General features: G+C 32.8%; 1 pseudogene; it reads left to right on the top strand.

Annotated features, from left to right (window-relative positions):
- Nucleotides 1-5,417: 5,417 nt before the first annotated feature.
- LOC111614917 lies at nt 5,418-9,336 on the top strand (annotated as a pseudogene).
- The last annotated feature ends 570 nt before the right edge of the window (nt 9,337-9,906 follow it).

Genomic DNA, 9,906 nt, shown 5'->3' with positions numbered 1-9,906 from the left:
GTAAGTAATTAATAGCATTGCAATTGTAGAAATCTCCAAGCCTCAACCTGGTTTGGATGCCATTCTAAGACCGTCGTTCTGACATCATCCCACTTCTTCAAAGGATCTTTAATAACATATATCGGCATTAATTCTCTTTTTCAGAAGAAAACATATCTTGCCGAGTTTCTTGGTGTTCTTCATTCAAGAGTTCTTGGTGTTCTTCTGTCGTCAGATCCGTTTCAGGTTCCTTTATGAACTCTTCGATGTTCTTTATTTCTCAGATGTGATTTTTGTTACTTCTTTAGCTGCTTCAGTCTTTTTGATTATACAGTATTTTTCTTAGATAAGATTGAACTGCTGTAGACCTGTTTACGCCATACTGCCCAGCAGCATTAGGCATCTTCTGACCACTCTCTACCTTTGCTATTATACTCTCACCTTTCGAAAAGAAAAACAGACACAAAACTTAATGAGTGCCTACCCGACAGTCTCGCGAATACATAAAAGAATTGTTTTGTCAAAAAAATAAAAGGCTGGAATTACAAGAGAAAGTTTTAAAGTTCGAAGGAATACTATCCGATTGGTATATACCGGCTTGAGCATCGATGTCGATGTCTCCCATACCTCCGAAAAGTTTCGAATTGTTGCCCGAAGACAAGGGAAGACCAATCGGTATTCATTATTTTACGTCGTTTCTTCTTGTTCTGTGGGGTGTTCATTGTCCGAACATAAAAATCTTTCGCAAAAGTGTTCGTTATCCGATCTGTTCGTTAACCGATCACCCACTGTATTATAATTGCACGAAAACTTAATACCAATAGCATTACAATTTAAAGTAATATAGCAGTGGTGGGCAAGCAAGAGTTCAGTAGGAGCTGAAATGGTAAGTTTTGCAAAATGCATGGGAGCTGCAGTTCTGTACTTTTTTATTCTGTACTGCAGTTCTGTACCACAATTTTATTATATAATATAAATATAATATAAAACAAATATTGAATTTTTTTAATAATTATGTTTTCACAAAATTGTGGAAATAAAATTGTAAAAATAATAATAAAAAGCAGAAATTAACACTTCCAGCAAGAGCCGCATGTAACTCAGAGAGCTGCATGCACCCATGTCTGCAATATAGCTTACTTCACTTCACTAAGAATAACAAATCACATTTAAATATTGCATGCAAATCTTGGATAACATTAATTCCTGTATCTAACAAAGATTAAATCTAAAGGATGTGACAAACTAACTGTTAGTCTATACATCCATGTGTTAGTTTGCACACCAATATCAAAACTGTAAACTTATTTGTTACATTCCGCATTGAATATTTACGCTTGTAATGTACAGTAATTTCATTTTATTGATTTTTTTCAGAAAATGTTAAGAATGTACAGTACAGTATGCCAGCAGAAAATGATGATGATGATGATGATCATCAGTCACGATCAAATTTAATTTAGGAAAAAATGCATCATTCTCCTTGATGAACTTAAAATGCCGAAATGGTAGATTGATTTGCATGTTTGCAGGTAAGTCAGTTACGTTCAATATTAATCAATTATTAAAATAAGTAAATGTGAGTTTAAATCAAAAAGAATTATTTATTTATTTATTTACAAGAGTGATCATAGGTGTTGTTCAGAGGGCAAAACAAACCAATCTCCCACAACTGTAGAATAAAACCCTAGTAAAACTTAAGAAAAAAATTCAGCTTTGTTATTGCACAATGGAATGTGCAGGGCTTTATTGCTGTTAGTAAGACAGTTGATCAGAAAAGTTTTACTTTTTAGATGTTGTTGCCATTGTCTTTACATTTAATTATTATTAGATCATTTATTTAGATTTTTACAATTATTGTTATTAATTAAATAACTAATATAATTGAACTCTTAAAATCGAATCTTTAATCTGTACATCTCGATCATAATCAATCGTCTGCTAATTGTTAATCGTACTACTTGACTCTTCTGCTAATTAATCGTTATGTGACAATTAATTTTCCAACAAATGAAGTAATCATAAACATCTGGTAGAAGAGCACCAGCTAGACAAAAGACAACAAGATGATAGATAGTTAAACTAATATATATTTAATTATATTTAATTTACTAAGCACTGATAATTATTAACGTTCCTATTATTTTCATTGAACGTTATTCCTTCATAACTTCCTTATTCTTTTTAAATTTATAGAGTAATCACTCTCCTAATGCTATGTAAAGTGACATCAATGTTGGTATTTAGAAGGTAAGGATTGTATATGTAATTGAATTGCAAAAACACGCATTCCACCAAGCCTGATAATGCATGTGGGAACAGACACTACTTCTGAAGATTAAATTTTTTAATCACTATTTCTGTGTGTAAAATAACTGAAGTAATACCTAAAGAATGGTGAATATATAAAAGTGAAATAGTAATTAAAGTTTCTTAGAAATTTTGTAATGATGCATTTTGTTCTTTGCCCTTAATCCAGTGAAGCCTGTGTTGGCCCAGAGACCAAAGACCTGCATTTCTTTCTATTTTTCCACCACTCCTCTGCAAATACCACTCTTATATCGTCAGTTTTTTTGCTTAGGTCTTCAGCTATCTTGTCCATCCACCTCTTTCTAGGTCTTCGTCCCTCCATCTTCTCCAATACCAAGTTTGATATTTTATTTTCTTCCATTCTTGTGGAATGTTCAAACCATTTCAGTCTAATTTGTTCTATCATGTTCCCCAAATTTTCCATTCCTATTCTTTCCCTTATTACTTTATTTTGTATCCTGTTTTTTGGTCTTACTCAGCATACTCCTGAGGAATTTCATCTCTGCTATCAGAATATTTTTGTGATGTCCATGCTGCAGCTTTATAAGTCAACATTAAGACAAAGTATAATTGATAAAGGACCTTCTTACATTTAAGTGGCACTTCCTTTTCCAGATCAAATTTCTCATACTCTATTTGAGCATATCTTTCAAGTATCATTCATTTATCATGCAGTGGTGTTATGTGCTCCCAGCATATTCATGGGAGTTCAAAAGTCCAAGTTTGTTTAAATGCTCATCCCTCAAGAGGTGGTTGATTTGCATTAAAAAATTATTACCTTTATATTTAGAGTTTATATTATCCGCAATTCTTGCATTGAAATCGTCCAAAATTATGGAATAAGGAGTCATATTTTGCCAGTTCTCCATTTGTTTAGTTATTTCATTCAAAGTTATTATGTCATCAGGTGAAATCTAAGTACGCATTGAAGTTATTAAATTATTTGTAATATTAGCAAGAGCAGATTTAATGATTTGAACAAGGAGCAGAATGAAATTATTAGGATTAACAAGAACATTTATTAGCTTACATACATCCGACTTGGATTTTACACAAATTGCCAAATTAAACCCCGACTTACACGAATTCGACTTACGCAGTTATCGCTCGGTCCCACCTATCGCGTAAGTTCGGGATATTACTGTAGTTTAATTTTTTTTGTATTTTTTTGTTTAATTTATTATATTCTGTCTCATGTTTGGCAGCATAGTGATGCGTAATATAATACTCCTTACACATGGCAATTTTATCATGACAAATAAGGCAGATAATATTATTGCATGTTTCAATTATGTAATACTTTTTTCGAAAACATATCGAATTTTTTCTTTTCTTATGTTATTTTTCTTTTCTTAGTATTAGGTACTGTGACCAAGCGCTGGGTTATTAAAATATAAATTTAAAGTTGATGAAATAATTATGAATATAATTGGATGTTGGAACTATTTAAATTATTATGTTAACAAAAGTAATATATAGAGAGACCTATGTTTGTATCAAATACCTGTAATTAGAAAAAAAATGAATAAATTAGCCACTTTCATTTGGGCATTATGCCTAGCCTCGAGTCACTAGAAATGGTCTCTTTTCAAAAGACATTCTTTTGAAAAGAGGGATTATGTGTCTTTTTCATCTTTCTGATGAAAGGTACCCATTATTTATTACTAACAATATCACTTCATTACAAAAATTTTTGAAACACAATCAAAATGACAGATCACGTCACCAACTTTTTTCATTGGTCAGTTACGTATGTCACCAATTACATTTTTACGACATCAAAATGTATTCAGTGAAACATAAATAATTTTTACTACATACTTTACCAAAATAAATGAAAATATACCTAAAAATTTAGGGTGCAGTGTGCCGTGGGTTGGACATCCCTGGTTTTGTGTGTTATGCCAGATTTTCATAAGTTTATTTTGTATAATTAGTGCCGAAAGCCACATCAGGCAAATTCCAAGGATTACTACAGACTTTATAACAGAGCTTATATCAAAGTGAAGTATATCAATAAGTATTTTTTGATTGCCAGATTAAACAGTTTTGTCTAATAGAAAATTTACTATGGGAGTAGGTGAAATTATATATGGATGTTGCTAGAAGAGGGCAGAAGGTGGTAGAGAAGCCTACAGGAATGTGGTGGAGAGGCAGTAGAGTTGTGTGTGTTCTAGAAGTATAGAATTAATATGTATTTGCACGTTTTATTGGATCAGCAGACAAGAACAAAGACAAAATTTTAGGAGGAGAAAACCACAATGTTAAGATAGGATGTGTGGCTAGAAAAGCCAAGTGTTGGGAAGAGATTAAGAATTGAGGGTTTAGGCATTTCATGATTATGACCCAAACCTCAAAGATAATAATTTGGGACCATAGAGCCCAGCTCATTATGTAAAGCTTTTGTATAATCGATCAATCAATCAATCAAACTTTATTATGAAAAAAGGAGTTTTCCTGTTGCAGGCAGTAATACATATTTTGAGTAAAAATTTACAAAGGTATTGGAACAGCTTACAAGTTATCAAGTTTGTACGAATAATTTAATAATTTTCAGTAGGTATTATATAATCCTATTATAGACGTATACAAAGAATACAGTTTTGTCGGAAATGGCGATCCGGAGACAGTTTTAAATGATGAGCGCTGCCACTGTCTATAATCCAATCAGAGTTATGTGCGTCAACACTTTTGTTTTTAATTGAACATAACATCATTCGATTTTTCTGGTTTGGATTTGTTTCACTGTGACATTGCGATGCCTTATGTCTATATTTGTTGCACTTGAAGCATTTTCCATTAAAGATTTTTGTATCGTCATACTTTTGTTTGATACCAGTGCCTCTTCTATCGAAACGGTTTCTTGTTGCACTAAACACTTTTGACTCATTAGTGTTACTGCATTCATGTTTTCTGGCAGCCTGTTGCAGCAGTTTGGATTTAACTGCAACTGAGGTTAATTTTACGTCTGCGTCAATCGCTAGATTGGTCACTAAACTATCATATTCCTCCGGTAAACGCATTAATAATAATTCGGCATGCTCCTGATCATCGATTACACAACCGATTTTCCTCAACTGGTCAATGAGGGTTTGTATTTTGTTAATATAAGCAGCCATATTTGAACATGTGTTAAAATCCATGGAGTAAAGTTTCCTTTTTTTTTGCAGCTTTCTCAGAATACTCTTATCTTCGTAGAGATTTGTTATTGTATCCCATGCTTCCTTTGCACTTGTACAGTGTTGGATATCGACTTTAACATGGTCTCCAACTGTCAGGGCTATCGTTCCTAACGCCCTTCGATCACAACTTTTTTCCTTTGCCATAGGTTCTCGATCTGTTACTGGCGTCTTGATTGCTGCCCACAGATCTTCCTTCATCAACAGCATTTTCACGTTGAATTGCCATGATGATAAATTGGATGAACCATCCAGTTTTTGAAAGTTGACGAAACCTTCTTTTGTGAACATATCTCCATGTAGATTCTCTATCTCGCACGTTGTCTATCGGATCCCACCAAATCTCAGATAAATCCAGTACCAAACCGAACAAAAAAACTATTACTGTCCTTGGTTATTTGGAAGACATATCTGGTCCTGGGAAGACATTTCTGGGCCCATAACCTTTTGTAAGTAATATTTGTTCGTTAAGTCAGATATATTGAGCCAGCAAGGATGTATACGAGAGATGGACGAAACTTCTACACATCTTTACCCCACGAAGACTACAGACGCACACACATGTTACAGAAGGACACACATGTTACAGAAGTAGTAATAACTTAGAGGGTCATTGTCAACTAGAACAAATAAATAATGCCCTCGTATGTCACACTATACCTGTCAGAGGACCAGGAGATAAACTTTTTCACGTGTAACAGCCACATTCCCAACAGTTATTGGGTATTTTCCTTCTGGGGTTTTCCAATGAGGTCAGGAGTTTGTTGCCAATGGCCTGGCGTCCAATAATGGAAATTTATCGAAAGTTCCGGGTGACACATTAATGACTAGATGGATCATCTTCAACAAGGAAGCAAGTCCATGGGAAACAATTTTTATGATAGCTCTTGAAAAAAAAAATTGAAGTCAAATGACAAAATTGTAAAATGACCGAAGGTCAAGCTAATATTTTCATCCCTTTGTCCGTCACATCACCCCGGCCTTTCTAAAATAGAGCTTGTTCTGAGTGAGCATGATCAATTTTAATGAGTTGAAGTTACAATGGAGTAGGTAGAGGACATAGGGTTCCCTTGAGGTTCTTGAGATATCCGATGAAATCAGGGTTAAGAAAATTGTCCATACGTTTCTATATTCGATGGTTGACTCAACAGTGAATTTTTTGTTGAGTCCCTTTGTTGAACGATCTGACGTCACGTTTTGTAGAAAAAAGAAACGCTTTCGTTGAGAGTAGTGTTGAGAGGTCGCTTTTCAAGATGGCAGACTTAACTAACGAGAAGGTGGCGATTATGGCTGTTTTATTAAATAGTATTTCTGAGAGTAGAGGGGGTTACGAGATGTTTTTTAAATCTAAAAAAGATAATGAAGATATTCCATTTCTGTATGCTGCTGCAGTGGAAAAATCGAAAAAGCCAAAATAGAAGGCTGTGTCGAAAATATCGTTCCCAGATACAACGACATGGACTTTAAGTCGCATTTTCGTCTTTCTAGAAGCACTGTCGAAGTAAGTCTCTGCTAAGAATTGTTAGCTGTAGTAACTATCTACAGAAAAATTGCTTTATTCGGCTTTTTTAGCTTTTTATTAATGTTTAAAAATAGATAATTGTGTTATACTATAATATGACATTTTATTTTAGAGGTTAATGGAACAGCTTCCTGAACAAAGGACTGGTCCTGGTCGAACAGGACTAAGAGAAACATCACTACAAACAGTTGTATTGATGTCTCTATGGTTGTTACGCAATCAGGAGTCATTTTGTGGCGTCGCAGACAGATTTGGAATAAGCAGAGGACATGCCTATAGAGAATTTGTATATTTTATTAAAATCATGTCTTCGTTAAGATCTAAAATTATTGTTTGGGCTAAAGGTGAAAAAGCTAAAAACACTATAAGGAACTTTGAGACCTTACGAGATATAAGCTTTCCAGATGTAATTGGATGTATAAATGTAGCTCATATATCGATATCAACCCCAAAAGCATCAAAAAATGCATATTTTAATAGAAAGCAGTATACATCTGTAATTCTTCAAGCAGTATGTGATTCTAAATTATTGTTTACAGATGTGTTTGCAGGGTGGCCAGGATCTTCTCACGATTGCAGAGTTTGGAGCAAGTCACCACTGTTTGAAGCCCTGGAAAAAACTCTATGATTCCAGAAGGGGTCTATCTCCTTGGAGATGGAGCTTATCCACTTTTTTCAAGTATGATGATACCATATAAAGACAATGGTCATTTGACAAGGAAAAAGAAACTTTTTAATCAAATTTTAAGTTCGAGTAGGGTCGTCATTGAACAAGCATTTGGACAATTATTTGGGCGATTTAGAAGACTAAACCATTTTTTTTATGTTTAGTGTTGATCGAATCCCCCAAGTTATTGTAACAGCGTGTATTCTGCATAATTTATGCATATTAGAGAATGATGAATTTTTAGATGTGTTTGATAATGTTTCTGCATCATCTTGGAATATAGCTGTCCCTGTAAATTTTTCTCAAAGAACAGAAGTGAATAGAGTTGATGGAGTAAGAAAAAGAGAACACATTGCTAATAGATTATTTTTACTGGCAAATTGTTAACGTAATTTAACAAACAAATTTCTCTTATTAAAATTGTTATATATAATTAACATGTAGATTTCTGTAATGTAATATAATAAAACTTACTCTTATATAATGAGAATAAAAGTAATGAAATTGTAATCTTTATCTACTTGCCCTAAGTTTGTCAAACAGATAAACACTACATTAATAAAATATGTATTAGTATACATAATTGGTAACTCCTTATGAATTGTGATTTACAAACATTACAATATGAATCTTTTAGATTGTATTAAACATAGTTGATATAGAATAAATGTTTATCTCTATACTATTGAAATCTATTGAACCTACAGAAAAAAGTGTTTTATCAAAAGATACTATCCATAAGCCTTTGCAATGTTAGTAAAACACACTTCATCTTATATTTAATGCACAAACTTAAAAATATACATATAATACCAAGAACCAGTAATAATAACTAAGAAATTGAATATGCTGAAACATCCCTAAAACTTGCATCTAAAGTTTATTTCTAGATAATCCACAAATTAAAGAATAAACCAAAATTATAGTTATAAACAATATATATATATATATTTATTTTGTATAAAAATATGTACATAAAAGCATTTCAGTTATTTTTTCAATATTTCTAATAATTACTTCATAACTTTAAGTTTCTCTTCTTCCATCTTTTGAAATTCCCTCCAATGTCTTTTTTTTCTTTTTCTTTATCTTCCTTTTTCTTATCTTCCACATAGTTTTTAAACCACGCTGGAGGTTCTTCTTTTGACAGTTTTGGTTTTTTTGAATGGAAGTTATCACTTTGGTGAGGGATTGGAGAGGATGAGGGCGAATTATGACTAGAAGTAGTTGCAAAGGTAGAGTTTTCGGAAGAATTCGACGTGTCAATAGGTGAAGGTTGGGAGTAGATAGGGCTGGGAAGAGAAGATAATAGTGTTTCTGCTGGAGGTGATATATTGGTTTTATATCCATATTTTTTATCTAATAGTTGAAAATATGGCCAGGTGATGCAACCTTTGCCACTCTTTCTAGCCCTGTCTTTGTTTTTCCTGTATGATGCTATCAAATTTCTCCATTTCATATCACAGTCTTCAGCAGTTAAATTTTGACTCCATTATACTGTGTATTTTCATCCATAATTTTTTTTTATTTCCTGGCTTTCCAAATTGCTCCTCAAGTGCCAGTCTCTCTGAAATTAGTAATTTAATAATGGCATCTGTCCATACATCTGTAAAATTGGAAATAAAAAAATGTCAAGAATAGCTAAACTAAAATTATTTCTGATTTTATGACATGTTCATTTGCTGGAAGACAGATGCTAAATCATATGCTTACCTCTTTTCTTCGTTGAATAATTTTGGTCCTTCTTTCCTGTTAATGTAATACAAAAATTAATAACTAAAGTAATTCACGTAAGTATTATTCGAAAAAAAAAATTTTTACCTGTATCATTTTATATATTAGATCTATATTCAATAAGTTTGATATCTTTAATATTTAAGTCATTAGGCAAACCTAATGATGCCCAAATATCCACTCCAATCAAATTTTTAAAGAATTCATTGAGATAGTTGGTCTCTCAAAAAGAAAGTTTAGTATTTCAATACTGACCAAATTATACAATATAATCGTACAATCACGTTTTATCATATATTTACCTTTGAATAATCTGTCCGCTATTACATCGTCCACAGCAAGAGTGAATCAACAATTTTTATACAAAAAGTCTACTTGTTTCATGGAAGCCGCCATATTAGTTCGTTGTCTACTCAACAGCGTTTAAGGTCATTGAGTCTGTTGAGCTTAACGATGAAACAGCACTGACGTCACTAATCTCAACGGACAATTCAATGGTCTATTTAGAAACGTTG

Source organism: Centruroides sculpturatus, unplaced genomic scaffold, assembly GCF_000671375.1.
Source record: "Centruroides sculpturatus isolate CEXI.00-Female unplaced genomic scaffold, Cexi_2.0 scaffold2214, whole genome shotgun sequence".
NCBI lineage: Eukaryota > Metazoa > Arthropoda > Arachnida > Scorpiones > Buthidae > Centruroides > Centruroides sculpturatus.
This window is presented reverse-complemented; position numbering and strand designations above follow the sequence as displayed.